Here is an 18970-nt window from a genome sequence, read left to right as displayed (position 1 = left end):
CGCTGAGCTCGACAGGCAAAAAGCACACAATGGAGGAAAGACTGTGATTCAACTAGAAACACAACAAACAAGATAACAAAGATGGGGAGGCAGGAGGGAGAATGAAAACAGCAGTAATGAACAGGGACGAGGCAAAGACTTTTGTTAAGCTGCATTGCTCAGATCATTTGCAGGAAGAAGAGAGAGAAAGAAAGGAAAATCTGACAATATGGAGGTTACAAAGAAACAAAGAAAACTCTAATAATTATTCTAAGTAGTTATGATTGTGGTGAACAAACAACACAACTGAATACCAGAGCAAGACACCTGACACATTTGGAGTAGCCCAAAATCACATGTTGGTGTTTCATCTTCATACATGTTGCTTTTCATTAATCTAAAGGCACTCCACAGTCTCTCAACTCCTCATGAATTGAAATGCCCAAAAGTTAGACTCGCTTTTATTGTTATCATTTTTTTGCCAAATAGCTTACGATCCGACGGAAGTGGATTGCGTTCACTTGAGAAATGAAGGGCCAATTTGTTTTACAGTTGTTTTCCTGAGGTGAATTAAACTTCAGAAGATAATCATCTCTATGCATTTCATGTCCAAAAATGCCTTTATCAGGGACAAAGCAGACGTCCAGGAGTCGTTTTTTGAATTACTCGCCTTGGCCCCAGGTAATGTTAATGGATAAGTCAGGACACAGCACACACAAGATTTTGTATGGTGGTGAAATAGTCCACTTAGTTGTATTTTCAAATGTCATTTCAGCTACCAGGACCGCCAATCAGCCAGGACTCACCAAGGATAAAACCCCTCAAGGTGACTTTGAAAATGGGATAAGCCGACCAGAAATTTCAGATGCCAGCGAAATAGTCCGCTAGTAATATTTAAATATTTAAAGTAAGTCATTACAGCTACTGGGAGTCAGCGCCAATCAGCCTGGACTCAGTCAAGGAGCAACGCTCAAACTAACAAAAATCACCAGAGGTTACAAAGAAACATGAAGGTTTTTATTAAGGCACAACACTTGCTTCATTTACAGAAAGGAAATCTTTATAAAGATGTAGCAGTCATTTATTTCTGTGGTGAATTTACAAAAACAATTTATGGGGCAGCATAACTACTTTTCCACAATTTGTTGTTGTATACCTATTACATGAGTTTGCTTACTCCTCTTTTCAGAGAAGCAAGACAGGTTTCCAATGTCAGATAAAAGTAAGTTTCACGGGAAAGTTACTAATATATTTTTGGATTCATATCTAGATTAAGTGTTCCTTTTGTCATGCAAACTTTTTCTTATGGATGTATTAGATCAGCCTTTATTTGTCTCACAGGTGAGAAATTTCAAACATTACATGAAATAAAGTAAAGTGATAAGTGACATTAAACATAATACTAACAATAACAAAAATTATACAATACTAAAATGAAAAAGAAACTATCTTTTTACAACTATAAAACAAATAACCAAAAATGAAACAGTGCAAGAGATGATATGCATGTTAGCGTGCTTATCCTTTAAAACAGATAAAACTAATTCCAATCTTAAACAATGCAACGTGACATTGTGCATAGATTTGCACTCTGAGTTGTGATTATAAAGTCTCACGGATGCAGGAAGAGAAGATCTTCTGAAGCTCTCCTTCACGTTGAAGGAGCTGGTGGTCATACCTCAGTATTGTGATATTATCTTTTATAGGGTTAGATTCTGACACAATGTCTTTGTTGTCATTAGGATTCCAAAGAAAAGTGCTGATGCAGCTTGTCGAAATAAAAGAAGAAGTTAGAGGGATTGCACAAAGGGTGGAACCAGACGTTGGCTGAGTCAAACTTTGTGGGTACGAATAAAAATGATCTTAAGTTATTAAAATAGTTTTTTGTTCATAGTATTTATATTTATTGTATTTATAATATTTTATTTTTGTCATTGACTTTTTGTCGTCATGTTGTATCTTAAGCTGTTAAATTTTGTCTTTTTTTAACTAAATAAAAAATCTTTTATTTGTTTGGATGGATTGTTATTTATGAGAACCTGTTATATTTGAGTTAAAACAATCCTTTGGCCAGCAGTGGAGTAAATTATGTTAATATGAATGTTCTCTTAGACGTATACATATAGTTGTTCAATTCCAGTCCAATTCATGACTGGACTATTTTAGGGCTGTGGTTCGACATCTACTTAACTTGCTCAGATGCTGTTTATTCCATAATAAACTGGCGTTTAATGAAATAACGACCTTACTGGGCTGCTGATCTTCCATTATAGGAGGACTGGTTGTTTCTATTCTCTGCACACAGTTTGCTCCTCCAGTGACATCTGTTGAACAAACTGAAGCTCCTCTGCTGCCTCCTGCTGGCTGCTTCCTGTTACTGTCAGTCTGTTCGTCCCTCAGGACAAACTGGAGAGCTCCTCACAAAACCTTCACATTAACACAACAGCTGCATTTACTACACTGCTGAACTCAAGTACAACACTCAGGTACTTGTACTTTACTTTGGGTAACTGTGATGGCATTTCTCACTATTTACAGAATTTTCAATCTACAATCAATCGATTAATAGAGAAAATAATCATTAGCTGCAGTCTAAAAGAAAATAGTTCAAAATGAGCTCCAGCTCAACAAGTACAGCAGTAAAATCCTGCTTTTACATTAATGAGTTATTAAAGTAACAGAAACTTCATATAATTAATATTTTGCTGAAAAATCAAAGATATGACATTAAACTTTTTGACTTACTGAGCGGTAAACCTCACTGTACGATCACAGAGAGAAGTGAACTGTTTCAGGTTTGTGAGTCTGTAACACTTGAGTTCAGTGACTGTATTGCTGGCTAGTTAGATGTTATTAGGTGATATTATCTCACTATTAGAGATGTTCGACTGATTCCGAGGCTCGTTTCTCTCCTGTGAAGTGCACAGTTTCAATACATTGTGTCTGAGCTTGTCTCAAATGATCATCTCAGGGCGTTTTACAGCTGATCTCAGCACATTAGTGGGATAAGTATGAGAAAAAGTACGAGGACATTTCCTCCTGGTGACAAATATACCAAGTAGCCTATAGGTACATCTACTGTAAAATAATTTAATATCGTGGAAAAGTTCATTTTCTTCCATAATTTAATTCAAAAATATAATCTTAGAAATATTTCAACCTTTTTTTTCATTTTAATCTTGATGATTAGGGCTTACAGGTCATAGAATCAAAACTATAGTAACCCAAAATGTATTAGAATTTCAGAATAAACTCAAAACACCTGCAAAAGTTTCCTTAGAGTCTAAATCTCTCAGTCTGGTTCTGGTGCTCACAATGAACTTTTCCACCATATTCAAATTTTAGATGATGAGTTTAGATGCTCCTGTACTAATGTTACAAAAGCAATAATTGGCTAATTTAATGAATATCACTGTCCAAACACATCACATGTCTGAATCTCATAAATACCACACCCTTTTCATTGCACACGAGACTAAAATTATCAGAATCAGTGAGTTATGGTGGCATTTCAGCCTCAATCTAAAAGTGCTTACTATGATTAACCGCGCTAAAATTTTTTTATTGTTGCTCTGCACTAGATTTTACCCATTTTAAATAGTAGCCTAACAAAAAAAGTGTTGATAATGTGTCAGGCCGCCAACAATAAATCAATGTGTGGGAAACTCATACTATAAAGGTCATCCAGCATGATCATTGCCTTTATTTAGGCATTAAGGGTGTCAGCATCTGTGACTGAAGTAAAATGAATTAATGATTTTGCTGAAGGCTACAGTACATAACGTGAGGCTACATGCTGCAACATTATCCTCACTTTCCGTTGAAATTTTTTTTTGCTACGTTTTGTTGGTGCTGAACTCGCCTTAGGATTCCTCTGTACAGGATACTACAGTCATTTTCATTGGCTAGAAAGCATCACGTTACCTTCCTCTGATTCGGTAAAATAAAACAGACCCCCATTTTCCATTGATCTTTTGCATGTGGAGTCGCCTGAAACATCAATTTCATTGGCCTGTAAAGCACTGGATTTGCAAAACAAGGAAGTGACATATATAAACAACCCAGATATTCCCGTTTTCAGGTATACGGCTAAAAAGACCACAAATCTTTATCATTTATCGTTTTAAGCTATAATACTTTTTAACAATATTCCAATCCTTCCCCTATTGTTTCATTATTGTACTAACGAAAAGTTGGACTGACTTCAGTGTTTAATGTTAGCTGTTTCTGTCACTGACATTAAAACTTCCTGTATTTCTGTCCCCTATTAGCGGCTGCTCTCATCTGGTTCTGTCCTTCTGCTTCTTTACAACTTTGTAATCATTAAATAAAGTTATTCAAACTGCTCCTGCTGTGCAGCTGATGTTGTGCTTTGTTGTCCTCTCAGTCTGTCAGGTGGAGGTGGAGGAGGGGGTGGAGTCTGTCCTGCTGCCCTTCAAGACCACAGCTCACCTCCCTGAGGACATCAGAGTGGAGCTGAACCCATAAAGACGGTCCACGTGTATCAGAACGGCTCTGATCATTCTGACCAACACTGAGTCTACACCTCAGCAATTGATGGAGGACAGATGAAGAAAGGATGAAGACAGGAGGACACTTTTTCAGCTTCTTCTTCACTCTTACTCCTACTGACTCACCCAGTCTACACACTCACTATTGATTGTGGAAACTCTGCTTGTGTTTTATTCTCACACTCAACATGTTCCACTTTTTATCAGTTGACCATCACCTTTTCTAAAGTGCTCACAGGTCTCTAAACATTTGTCCAAGTGTCTCTTTGTCCTGCAGAAGGCCGTCCCTCCCTCTGAACATCCACTTGGTGTGTCAACAAAAAACTCCTTCATTAACGAGAACATTGTTACCAGCAGGACGTTTCCATCATCACTGTTCCCGTCCACACTGTCACATGTCCAAAGACCTGTCCACAGAAAATGGACTTGTTGGATTTAGTTTTATTTAGTTATGATTTAGTCCTTGAGACGTTTGTCTAGTAAAATCAGTGTGGACAGTCTCCAGTGGCAGGTTTGTGACTGTCAGTGAGCAGCTTGTAGCTCTGATCACAATCAGCATCTTCCACTAACAGTAGAGCCAAACACACAACAGGAGCTGGACAGACAAATGTCTCCACACAACAAGCTGATGTCAGTGAGGAAGTGTTGTAGAAAGACTGGTGTATCATGTGATGTTTGTTCCTCAAACACACACATAGATGTGTAGTGATGGTGTAACCCTCCCCTCCATGTCTCTGCTGGGACGTCCTCACAGGCAGCATGTTGTCTCTGGGTCATTCTGCTTCCTCCATAGTCCAGCTGGTGACCCAGAGATCCACAGAATGTGAGCCTTTATAACAGGACAAATGATTTTAATGTGACCGTGGACGTCTACAAACACATACTGATAAAAGTCCCCTGGGGGCCCCTCCCTTTCCCTTTGGGGACAGGAGTAATTTATGTTTAGGGATCGGCTGTGTACCTTTTATACATACCCACTTGAAAATGAGATGCTGCATCTCAAGGGACTATCCTTCAATAAATTCAATTCAATACTTGTGTACAAAATAATATTAATAAAACAACTGTGTAGAGTTGTGTTTTATTTAGTTTGGGTTGCAGGTAGTGAATCACTTTTCGTGGTTGTTTTCTTTTCCTTGTTTTGTTCTGATGTTCTGGCCTAGTGCTCATCATGCGCGTGGGATAAACTTGCCCATTGACCGTGAGCTCCCTTTGCACTGGGTTAACGTGTCTGCTGGTCAACACTGAAACTAATGAAAAACTAAACTAAAACTAAGCATTTTCAAAAAAGAAAAACTAAAATACACTAGCAAACCCACATTAAAAACTAATTAAAACTAAATTGAAAAGTCAAAACGAATGAAAATAAAAACGAATTAAAAATAACATCCTAAACTAGAATAACCTTGCTCTGAATGTTCTAATGATGATTCAGCAAATGAAAATGATTCCGTGTGTGGAATCCAAATCAGAAATGGATCCTTTAAACTGTCGCTTTGTCTGATTCCTCTTCTTTGACCACAAGACATCTCTCTACAGACCACAGTCCCAGACCCCACAGCTCCAGAAACAGAAACCCTGGCCAACAGATTGAGAACCTCAGCCCTAAAGTACAGCTGCTCTTCCTGGGTCCACATTCAAAGACACACATTAAACATTACAGTCCACTCACATGGCAAACATGAGACAGACACTGATATTTGTATGGATGAATAAAAGCTACAAAACAAACAGCAAAGACTACAAATCATGGTCCATTTGCGTTTCAAATGTATTTAGACAGTAACAACTTTCATTACTGCTTTCATCAGTACTGCTGTTCAACATGCAACACCAAGGTAACCTGGTCACTACTGGAAGATATCACTACACAGGTTTATTATGTAAACACAATCCCAAATAGGCGTCACAAGAAACATTACAATAATTCCTTCATTTGAGTAACGTTTTCAATAGTTTAAGTAATAAGCTTGTACTTCCTCCGGCTACAACAGCTGGATGTGGTTCTCCAGTTGTCTCCTGCTGTCACACCGCCTGTCACCACTAGGGGTTCTCAGAGCTTTCAAAGTCAGTGTCACTACTGAAACTTAAAACGTCTCCAAACTCAGTGTCCACGGCATCTGTAAACAATAACACTTTTTAATTTGAGGTTTTAATTTCAAACATTTGTTGACAGAATGTGAGCCTTTATAACAGGACAAATGATTTTAATGTGACCGTGGACGTCTTCAGCTGCACACAAACACACACTGATAAAAGTCCCCTGGGGGCCCCTCACTTTCCTTTTGGGGACAGGAGTAATTTATGTTTAGTAAGAGAACATGTTGTAGTTTGAACATGAATTCCAAACTTTGATGGTAACATAATAGTGCTCAGCAGAGACTGCAGACTCTGGCATCATGGCCTTTTTTAGGCTGTTATTGGATTGGACACATTACTGTCACCAGGTAAGGACAGGTAATTGCTCCTGTTCATCCTGATCTGTCTTATCAGTGATCAGGGATTAGTGAGCAGCATGTTGTTAGTCATCCAGCAGCCTAAGTTAAACATTTATTTTAACCACAGGTCCAAAGCGTCTCCACAGTGTCCAGGTGCAGCATGGCTTTATGAGGGGCTCAGTATGACTCAGCTGGAGGAGATTTATTAGGTTCGCTTTATATTTCCCGTCTGTAATGATGAATCACCCAGAAACAGCTGACCCAGCAGGAGGAGCAGAGATTGCCCAGTCACAGATACTGACCCTCTCCTGTTAAAGAAAGATCTAGCCCAAGACCAACCATGTTTCTACCTTGATGGAGTACTGGGAGAAGAGGAACTGTGAGAAGAAGAAATTTAGTTTAAATCCTTTTTATTTCACTATTGTTTCATTATTGTACTTATAAAAAATGGGACTGACTTCAGTGTTTAATGAGATAAATCTCTGTCAGCTGTTTGTGTTACTGACATTAGAATGTTTTCTTGAAATGAATGAAAGTAAATAGAAAAAGCTTGTGATACTTGATAGCTTCAGTCATTTTTAGAGATTAATAAAGAAGTTTAGTTCTTGTGCAGATTATCAACAGGACTGAAGTTCAGCTTTCAGTCTGAGGACAACTGTTCCAACAGGTCTGAAAAACATGAGGAAGCTGAACCTCCTCCTCTTTCCTCAGAAGAGATCTGTGGTGATCTGGACTCATTCCAGAGAGCTACTTTAACAAAGTCTGAACCTGAACGCTGAGCTGACAAACCCAGAAGTGTCAAACTCACAGCTGATTACAAATCACTTATATCCACTCTGAGGATGAAAGTAAAAACCATCAACAGTGGAGCTGCGACACTAAGATTCACCACAGCACCGAGTAAATAAAGCACAGAGTCTTCATTTCAGTCCATTTAAGAGCTGGAAATATAAAATACATGTGTTTGCAGACCATGCACACATATCTTTTAAAATAAAGGAACAAAGCAGCAGCAGTGAAAGAGGAAATACACAAACAGACAACTAGCTTGGTTCAATATTTTGGTTGGCTAACAACATGTTAGCTGCTAGCAGGTGTGTTAGCCGTTAGCGCAGCACCCACATCTATCTGTCACAATAATGTTTGTGTGAAAGCTGCTCAGCCTGTTTCCTCACATTTCACTTTAAACTGTTTAAAGTGAAACTGCAGTTTTCTCACAGAGTCAGTAGATTATCAGGAGGAAGAAAGGGACAGCTGGCTGTGAATTCATGTCCTCACTGGGTTTCTGAAGAGTTCCTTTAGTGAGAAGCAGATTAAAGCGCACTTTGTGGTTGATGTAGTTTCTACAGGAAGATGAAGATGTTTGTGGTGTTTTTGATCCTCGTGCGCGGTAAGATAACCTTCCTCTCTCTGATCATCACCTCAGTCCAACGTTATGTCTTTAATCTGTATTTCCCTTATCTTAACCTGATTAGTCTGCTTCAGCTCCATGATGATGTTTTCTTCAACATGACCAACATATTAAAGGCAGCAGGTGTTAATATTCCTTTAACTCCTCGTAATGTAGAAGACGGTCCAGTCAAACTGTCCTCAGGTCTTCAGGATTATATCTCTGTAGGTTGCTCACAGTCTTATAGGTTATATCACCAAGAGTAATAAAGATCCTTTGCTGACAACAGCATCACATGTGAATGTAAATGGCTTAATTCAGACAAAGTTTGAGTTGAGCTTCAGCAGCTTACTTTACAGGCTGCAACCACTGCAGAGGAGGACGCTCCCTTTGTTCCAGTTATTTAACACCCGAACAGCGTCTCATCTGTATGAAGTGTCTCCACATGTCCATCAGGCCTGTCTTTTCCCTGAGTATTAGTGGCTCCCTCTGAAGACGTAATGTAGAGATGGCAGGAAGAGATGTGAGGAAAGGAGTTCAGACAGTTAACACACTCATTTTAACACCATGTTGAGTCAGAAAACAGAGTCCATCTAAACAGTGAGAGCAGTGAGAGTGCTTCTGTTATTTGTCAGCTGCTGTTGGTTTTAAACTGTGCTGATGTGGTTTCACAGCAGTTGATCAGCTGCGGCATCCAATCACAGACAGGACCAGGTTGGTTTCTGGGTCACCTGAGGATCCAGAAGGAATAAGACTGCTGTGATTGAATCTCTCTGTCTGTTTGACCTCACAGTTTCCCAGCATGCCTCAGCAGTGGAGCTGTATGAGGGGGAGGAGTTCATCCTGCTGCCCTGTGAGTTTCCCTCTTTTGAGATGGACAACACCACAGTGGTGTGGAGCCGCTATGATCTCAATCCTCCAACCGTCCACCAGCGTCAGCAAGAAGGTGATGAACTTAAAGACCAAAACCAGCTTTACAGCGGCCGAACATCCTTGAAGACTGACGCTCTGGAAACTGGAGACCTCAGCCTCAACCTGACGAAGCTCCAGCTCTCTGACAGCGGCAGCTACACCTGCACCATCAGAGGGTTAAAAGGACAATGGAGAGGGGCAGAGATACAGCTGCAGGTCAAAGGTCAGCAACAAATCCTAACACCTACTGTAGATACAGGTCAGAGGTCAGATGTCATGTTCTATATATTTCTGTTTCCCACAGAACGATTTCCATCCTGGGCCAAAGTTCTCCTGGTTTTCCTGGTTTTTGGTCTTGTTGTTGCTGGGGGTCTTTTGGTACATTTCCGGCAGTATATCATGTCAGGTATGTCACTCCTACTGTACTTCCCAGAATATGAAGTTATTATTGGAGCAAACAAATGAACACCTATCCAGGGTTAGGACGATTACTTTACTACTACTTTAAAAGAAATGTAATCAGTAACGTAATCCTAGTACCACAATATAAAAGTAATGTAACCTGAATACTTTGTTACTTTTGGATTACTTCAATAGCAAATACACAAATAAAGAAAAGAGAGTACCAATGATGTGGTGTCTGCTCAGTGTATTTTAGAGAAAGAGACAATACTAACAAAATCTCCCATTCCCATGATATAAAAAATGTTTGCATTATACGTCACCAATATGTTGATGATGAATCAACATTTTAAAATGTCCTATGAAAAGGTATCTCAATTTTAATGATGCTGCTGAAGAATTTTATTTCTGGGTTCAGGCACCACTGATTACTGTACAAGACAATTTTATTCACTGATTTTGCTGAAATGATGATGTTTTAGAGAAAATATTTCTTTTGTGTTCTCTTTGATGTCCCTAGGCTGCTTTGGCTCAACTATATGATTTACAGTTTCCCGATGGACAAATAATTTTAGCAACAAGTAAAGTTAACATCTAACTGCTGCTAACAAGCTGCCATTATCTATTTAGCCCAGTTAGCCGTGCAACTAGTGGTCAAATTAGCTTACTTTGCCCATAGTGGAAGCTTGGAGCACCGGGACCTTTACTCAAGCACTAGAGGTTTCCAGGCCAGGGGCAGGGGGAGCCAGCAGGGAATGATGGTGGGGAGCGCCGCCAGCAAGCGGGTAACGAAACCGTCCCAGTAAACACGGCATGGACAGGACAGAACACAGCCTCAAAGACCAACAGGGAATCCATTACTGAGATAATTTACAGAGTTTCTTGATGGACATAAGACCTTGATTGAGAGCTTAACTTTTTGTTAAACCGCTGTTTATTATCTGTCTGTTTCTGTAGCTAGTTAGCTTTGTTGGCCGTTGTTACTGCAAAATGCAAACTAGCTGATCGTCCTGGCATACACGTGTCCCATCCGTTGCAATTCTATAATCATCCAATTGACTTCAGATGTTATTTGGTCCACAATGTTTCTTTGCTGGATATTACAACCAGTGCAGATTTAAATTCAAAATATAATGGAATATAATGCAGTAATCAGCTTTTGGACAATGCACATTTTTCTCTTCTATATTTCAGTTGCATTGCATGTTTTCCTAGTGAGCATTGGTTCATTTGTTATTCAACATTTTTTGTTGCAAGCTATTTTTCAGAACATTTTTAACAAAAGCTTTCAAAAAGTGATGGAGACATTCTGATTCTGACCTGTCTTCAGCGTGTCTGTCAAGTATCTGTCAATATTTGTCACGCCCCATCCAGGCTGTGATTGGTCGGTTCACGACAAGTGACATTGACGAGCTACATTCAGCACACAGCTGTTTGAAAGGCACCCGAGCTTCTCTTCTCCCTCGTCTCTATCCGCCAACAGAGTTTAGCAGGCAGGCGAGAATGTCTGTGGCAGGTCTCTCCTAGCTTAGTGCTTTTACAAGAAACACTAAACGTACATATATAGAATATATGGAAGCAAATCGCACTGCACTTTCCGTTTCATGAGAACTTTCTGCTTAAAGTCCCAGATTTTACATGTACCTGTAATCTGATTATGTCTTTTTTTCTCTACTGTTACGGAAAGCAGTTACTTTTGTATCCTAATTACGTAACGCTGTACATTACCTGTAATCGGTTACTCAACAACCCTGCACCTGTGACAGTGGAATTTGTAGTTGTAGAAAATAAAAACAAATAAAACTAACAAATAAAAACTAAATTAAAACTAAGCTTTTTCAAAAAATAAAAACTAAACTAGCAAACCCACGTTATAAATTAATTAAAACTAAAGTAAAATTAAAAGTCAAAATTAAAAGTGAATTTTTCATTAGTTTTTATTTCAAAGTTTTAATAACCTTGTACAGCAGTCATCAACTAGGTTCGGCACACACCTACTGTATTTTCACTCTGCCTCACTCTTCACTTGCTAAATATCCGACCCTATTAACCCTGCAATAAATATTCCTGTTTTATCTAACTTCTCCCTTTAATACTCCCGCCCTTGGGTCTGCTAGCCTTGCCATAACAAAGTTAAAGCTTCGATTAATCGCTGTTAATTACTATCAAAGCGTCGAAGCTCAAAAAATTTGGGCCAGCCCTACATATAAATACCGCAGTACTTTGATCAGTGGGCCACAGGCTCAATCACCACCGTGTTACCTCATTAGACGATAGTGACTGTCAGTTGATTGTTAAGACACCAAAGACAACACTGTCTCTGTCGGAACAATGGGACATATTTCAGAGTTCCTGCTGCTGTCTGTACAGCTGATGTTGTGCTTTGTTGTCCTCTCAGTCTACAAGGTGGAGGTGGATTCAGGGTGGAGTCTGTCCTGCTGCCCTGCAAAACCACAGTTCACCTGCCTGAAGACGTCAAAGTGGAGTGGAAGGACGGATACAACGAAGTGGTCCACGTGTATCGGAACGGCTCTGACCGGCCTGAAGAACAGCACAAATATTACAGACACCGAACAGAGATGAAGAGAAACCTGCTGAGAAGTGGAGAATTCAGTCTGACCCTGAAATACCCCACTGACAAAGACAGAAACACCTACACCTGCACCGTCTACAGCAGTAAGAGAGACATCCTGATGAGGAAACGAGTCCTGCTTGAGGTCAAAGGTCAGAGCTGTAGATACAGGTCAGAGGTCAGTGCTGTAGATACAGGTCAGAGGTCAGAAGACTAATCAACAATGTTCACATCATGTTGAAGCCGTTTGGAAAGAAAAGTGGGCTCAGAGTCGGCAGAAGAAAAGGCCAAATATTGATGAAGCAGGAAGAGCAGTTTGGGATCAGATCCAGATCAGATGTTTGTGTGTCTTGGTGTTCTGGACTGATGTTGAACATGTGGAGCTGAGATTCATTTACAGAACAGAGATGAAAACATTTGAAAGCTTCTTCTCTGGAATGTAAAAGTCCAGCAGCTCAACACTGACAGGAGACATTACTGTAAAGCAGCACATGGACAAAACAATCCCAGCAGCATCAAGACTCCGATCTAACAGCTTCCTGTGTTTCTGTCCCCTGTTAGCTGCTGCTCTCTTCTGCTTCTGTCAATAAAGTTATTCAAACTGCTGCTGCTGTCTGTGCAGTTCATGTTGTGCTTTGTTGCCCTCTCAGAGTGTCAGGTGGAGGTGGAGGACGGGGCGGAGTCTGTCTTGCTGCCCTTCAAGACCACAGTTGACCTTCCTAAGGATGTCAGAGTGGAGTGGAGACGCTATTACCCTGAACCCACAAAGACAGTCCACGTGTGTCTGAACGGCTCTCACCAGGCTGACCAACAGGACCAGGTTTACAAACACCGAACAGAGATGAAGGAAGACCCTCTGGGAACTGGAGACCTCAGTCTGACCCTGAAATCCCCCAAAGTCAGAGATGAAGGAGAATACAGCTGCTATGTCTTCAACAAAGAAGGAGACATCCTGAGATTTAAAACAGTTGTTCTCAGAGTCAAAGGTCAGTATGCAGACGGAGGACTCCTCGTCAGAGTCTCTATGTTTTTCTCTGTCTGACTGTCCTCTGTTTCTTCTCTAGGGAGAAGCAGGAACAGAAGCAGCTCCACTGATCCAAATCCTCTGATGGCCGATCAATCTGTTTGATCTTTGATCCAATCTGACTCTGGATCAGAGAGAAAATGAAGGTGAAGCAGCTGATGGAGGGCGGATGAAGACACAAGACTACACACTCACTATTGATTCCTGTTGATCAGTGATGTCAGAGCGAGATCAGCATGATGTTGATCAGCTCTGGTATCTGGACTGAAAGATGTCCCTGTCAACTTGGGGTTATTCCATCCAGCTCTGAGTGTGTTGATGTGAAACAGGACAACAACATCATCACAACCATGAAGGAAGAGCTTCATCTGAGAGCTGCTGAATAAATATTAGATAGATTTCAGACACATTATGGGACAGATCCTGCAGCTGGCAGGGGACACAATACAGAAACAGGACTCAGACTAGATTCTACAGCAATCAGATGTGATTAAACCTACAGAGGAAACCAGTCACAGCTCACACAGAGATGGTTTGTTTTTGTTTTGTTTCACTTTTAACTGTTTAACAAAGATTTTTTCTTTGGAATTATAGAAAATAAAAATAAAATTAAAAGCAAGTACTATAACCACAACTGTACACTAACAATGTCTATTTATAATAATAAAGCAACAGTCCCACTTCATACTACTTCTATAGTTTATTTTTCCAAAGTGCTTAAAAGTTTTAGACAGGAACTTAGTAGAGAAAGTTCTGTAGGCTACATCATTTACTTTAAAGCATTACTAATAACTTTTTTAAAGCTTGGTCTCCGACATTGGCGGTGTTCATGAGAGGGAGAGAGCGAGAGGATGTGCTAGCGTTGATATTGTGGCGGACCGCCACAAATAAATGAACATATGGGAAACACTGCCTTTCCTCTGTCATTGCTGCTCTGTTGTTGCTGCAGCAGTGGTCTGAGTGACTGAGAACAGAGCCATGGACATGACTGGCCGGCCGGCACTGCTAACCTCGCAGACGCGTGTGGAGCTTCTCAATCCCGAAGCACATTTTCGACTCGCCATCAACTTTGGTAAAACTGCCAATATTTAAATTCTACACAGTTGAAAAAACTTTATATTTCTCCGTTAGCTTCTGCTTCCTGCATTTAATGCTTCTTCTTGATGAGTAGTCTTACAGTCAAGCAGTCATAGCTCATGTGGCATTTGCAAAGAAAAATTCAGAGACCTGGCAAAAGTGCGGTTCCACCTTTGTGCAGCCAGAGAAAAGTTACTGCGGCCGACCTTGCTCCCACAAGGTTTTAATGTCATGTGACATTGTGACGTTTTGCAACTCCGGCGAAAGTCGGACACAATTTCTAACCAGCATGCCTTATTTTAAGTCCAGCTTTACATTAACATTCCACTGCACAATGGGTTTTCCATTGTGGAAAAGTTGTACCTGTACCTGCTTCCAGGTACTTTTTTTTCGTATCACCGTCGAGGTTCCAAGCGAGCTGAGGCGATACTAAAATGTGAGGTGAAAACACAGCAGACTGCTGATTGGTCAGAGAGAATCGTCACTTTTCATTGCGTCATCATTGCGCACTGGACAGAAGTTTTATATTTTACAATTTTCATACTTTATTTCATCACTAAATCCACTTCTGAGAAGTTTTGAGGTGACAAAGTGATGGCGGAACAAAAATGTGCTTGAACGTTTTTGGGTTGAGGAGCTCTGTGGAAGCCTGCTCCAACCCGCGGGAGGAGCGTGTGAGGCCGGCCAGCCTCCCGCTCACAGAGCCCTCTGCTCCCGCCGTCACACAGACCACTGCAGCAACAACGGCAGTAAGGTTATCATACTGCTTATCTGTAATTACGTTCTGAGTAGTGTTGAAACGTTTTAACTTAAATGAAGAGACAGCTGTGTGTGGGTCGCTGGAGAGTGTGTGTTGCATTGATTGAATTTGATGAATTTGTCATGACACATGTCAGCACTTTCTACACCCCCAGTATTTAGAAGATGCTGGAAGTTGCTGTGTTTATATTTTGGACCCATCAGAACTTGTCATGTTTTCAGAAAACCCACAACAAATATTGTTGAATGGAAACAGTTCATTGAACGTCCAGTTTCAAATGATTTGTGTCGACTAATTTATTGAGAATATTGTCTATTGAATAAGTCTCAAGTCTACAGCTCAGATTATTTTAGCACCAACCCTGGCAGGATGTAAGTTAAACAGAAAGCAACACATTTACAGAACTGGAAAGCAACATTTAGATAATGAAGACAGTTACAGTCAGCTGACGTTGCTGACGTACTGACGGTAAGCGTGTTGACTCATTTCCGTTTCCGGTGCTTGTGTGTTGGTACCGTGTTGTGCTGCTCTCGCTAAATACCAGTTACATTTGTTAGATTACAGCAGCCAACTGTCCGCTAAACACTTATTCTTACAGTAATTTTGCCTAAGCACTTGCAGTTCTTTCCATCTTTTAGTGACTGCTGTTCAATCTCATAGTTGTTCAAAAGTTTTAGCTTAGCAGCTAGCGATGGCTTCTCCTTCTCCCTCCCTCTCTCCTACTTTCTCCTGCTCGGTGTGTCAGATGTTCAGTTACTCCTCTGCCTCCTTTAGCGGTAATGGTACATGTAATAAGTATAGTTTATTTGTAGACATGGAGGCGAGGCTCAGTGATTTAGAAGCCCAGCTCCTCACCTTGGTAGATCAGTCTTTAGCTACTGTAGCTAGCCAGTCCCCGGTAGTCGGTGTGGAACGGCCTGAGTTGGCCTCTGGTAGCCGTCCCCCGGCATCTCCTGTGCAGCCAGGAAGGGGTGGTTGGGTGACTGTCCGAAGGAGGAATAGTTGTAATTATTCAAAGCCATGGGTCATCATCAACCTGTTCACGTTTCTAACAGATTTTCCCCACTCAGCGACACACCCGCTGAGAAACCAACTCTGATCATTGGCAGCTCCATTTTGAGAAACGTGAAGTTAGCGAAGCCAGCGGCCATAGTTAAGTGCATCCCTGGGGCCAGAGCGGGCGACATTGAGTCTTATTTGAAACTGCTGGCTAAGGATAAACGTAAATACAATAAGATTGTTATTCACGTCGGCGATATTGACTCCTGGTTACGCCAATCGGAGGTCACTAAGATTAATGTTGAGTCGGTGTGTACATATGCAAAAACAATGTCGGACACCGTAGTTTTCACTTGGGAAGGAGCAGCTCTCATTTCTAGAAATCTGGCCAAGTTTATTAGTGGACCAAATCCATGACAACCCAGAGTTGAGACCAGGAGGCAGAGTCGCAGTCTAACACACTTCTCTGCCCTTCTAATTCAGCAGTTACCCACCCAAAACCCTACGCAGAGTCGCAGTCTAACACACTTCTCTGCTCCTCCATTTCAGGAGTTACTTAGTGAAAACCCTATAGTGACGGTGTCTGCCCCCCGACCATTTAAATTATTTTTAATCAAAGGTAAACAGAAGAGGAGCTGTGCATAAAAACCTCATAAAAATTAAAACCACAAGAGCAATAGTGCAAACGAATAGGAATTTTAAATGTGGACTCTCAGATCTCTCTCTTCTAAAGGTGTACTAGTAAATGAACTAATATCAGATTATGATATTGATTTATTTCGTCTTACTGAAACCTGGCTGGTGATGGAGAATATGTTAGCCTAAATGAATCCACCCCTCCCAGTCATATTAATACTCACATTCCTCGAGGCACAGGCCGAGGACATGGAGTTGCAGCTATCATCGACTCTAGCCTACTAATCAGCTCTAAACCTAAACTAAACTATAACTCATTTGAAAGCCTTGTTCTTAGTCTTTCACACCAAAGTTGGAAATCACTGCAACCAATTCTTTTTGTTATAATGTACAGAGCACCTGGTCCGTACTCTGAATTCATACCTGAATTTGCAATTTTGTCAACTTTAGTCCTTAAAACAGACAAAGTTATTATTGCAGGGGATTTTAATATTCACGTGGATGTTGAGAATGACAGCTTCAGTACTACGTTTATCTCTCTGTTAGATTCCACTGGCTTCTCTCAGAGTGTTGATGAACCGACTCACTGTTTTAACCACACCCTCGACCTTGTTCTGGTATATGGTATTGAAATTGAACATTTAATAGTGTTCCCACAGAATCCCTCTTTATCTGACCACTGTTTGATAACTTTTGAGTTTGTATTGCTGAACTACTCGCCATTGGGCAAAAATTTCTATACAAGATGTCTGTCTGATAGTGCCATAGCTAAATTTAAGGATGCGATTCCATCAGCTCTAAATTCATTATCAAGTCACAAAGTAATGGAGTACTCCTATGCTAATTTCAGTCCCTCCCAAATCGATCATCTTGTTGATAGTGCTGCAGGCTCGCTGCGAATGACACTCGACTCTGTAGCCCCTCTAAAAAAGAAAATAATAAAACAAAGACGGTTAGCTCCATGGTATAATACTGAAACTCGCAAATTAAAGCAAATATCGCGGAAACTTGAGAGGAATTGGCGTTCCACCAAACTGGAAAATTCTCATTTAATTTGGCAAGATAGTCTTAAAAACTGGGTGGTGATGGTGCATAGATAAGATGTTTGCCTTTGGTGTGGGAGACCTGGGTTCGATTCCCACTGTGAGACATCCACCATTGTGTCCCTGAGCAAGACACTTAACCCCTCGTTGCTCCAGAGGCGTGCGACCTCTGACACGTATAGCAATTGTAAGTCGCTTTGGATAAAAGTGTCAGATAAATGTAATATAATAAATGTAATGTAAAACTTATAGGAAGGCCCTCCGTAATGCCAGAGCAGCGTACTACTCGTCATTAATAGAGGAAAATAGGAACAACCCCAGGTTTCTTTTCAGCACTGTAGCCAGGCTGACAGAGTCACAGCTCTATTGAGCCAAGTATTCCCATAGCTCTCAGTAGTTACGACTTCATGAGCTTCTTTAATGATAAAATTCAAACTATTAGAAACAAAATTCACCAAGACCAGCCCTGAACTGGCTCCGAGTTATCTCTAAAGTCAGGAACCTTAGAAACAGCTGTAAAACCAGATATATGTTTAGACTGTTTTGTGATGAGACGCACTTTGTAAAGCACTTTGGGTGAGGGCACCATGTACATGCAGACAGACAGACAGCAGGGGGCAGCACAGGAGCTTCTCTCTGTTCATAGGTCATTTTCACTCCAAAAGTAGAAAAATGATTTTATGCTTGATCATCACTGCTGACAGCAGAGAAATTTGAAGTGAGATACCACACGAAACACCCACAGAAGAAAGAGGAAATCAGACCTGCTGCAGCAATATTTGACATGCAAAGAGCTTCCTGCAGCGTTTATGAACTGCAGTGAAACTGTTATGTGACAGTTTCACTGCAGTTCATAAACGCACCTGTCTGTCTGCATCTAAACAAGAGGGAAGGAACTTCAGATCAGTTACAACATATTTTTGATCTAAAAATAGTTTCTGGGAAAAGACTCAACCATAAAGGTGACTGACAAATCTTCTAAAATAAAATCAGACACACCTTCATGCAGTCGACATAATAATGTCTCCAGTGTGATCAACAAAGATCCTAGAGCTGATTTCTGCAGCTGCTGCTTCAAATCATAATGTCCAGTCCAAATGGTCACAGTGAGGTGACAAAAGGAAACAACTGGATGTTTTTAATTTGAAGGAGATTAGAAACGAGAAGTTACTGAGTATCAAGACGTTTCAGACTTAAGCTAAAAACAACAAAGCTGAACAAAGAGGT

The 18970-nt window shown here is 40.6% G+C and overlaps 1 protein-coding gene and 1 long non-coding RNA gene across 2 annotated transcripts in view; both read left to right on the top strand.

Annotated features, from left to right (window-relative positions):
- LOC119912601 (zinc finger protein 2-like) overlaps positions 1–18970 on the top strand; it is a 746717-nt gene that overhangs the window by 174315 nt on the left and 553432 nt on the right. The window lies entirely within an intron of this gene.
- Positions 99–1992, top strand: LOC119912812. The gene is made up of 2 exons (XR_005446264.1): positions 99–660; positions 755–1992. It is a non-coding gene; the product is annotated as an uncharacterized LOC119912812 (long non-coding RNA).

The sequence above is a fragment of the Micropterus salmoides genome, unplaced genomic scaffold (assembly GCF_014851395.1).
Source record: "Micropterus salmoides isolate LMB-PRFRI ecotype aquatic unplaced genomic scaffold, ASM1485139v1 Ms_hic_scaffold_2, whole genome shotgun sequence".
NCBI lineage: Eukaryota > Metazoa > Chordata > Actinopteri > Centrarchiformes > Centrarchidae > Micropterus > Micropterus salmoides.
The sequence above is the reverse complement of the archived record's forward strand: the minus strand, read 5'-3'. Positions and strand labels throughout refer to the sequence as shown.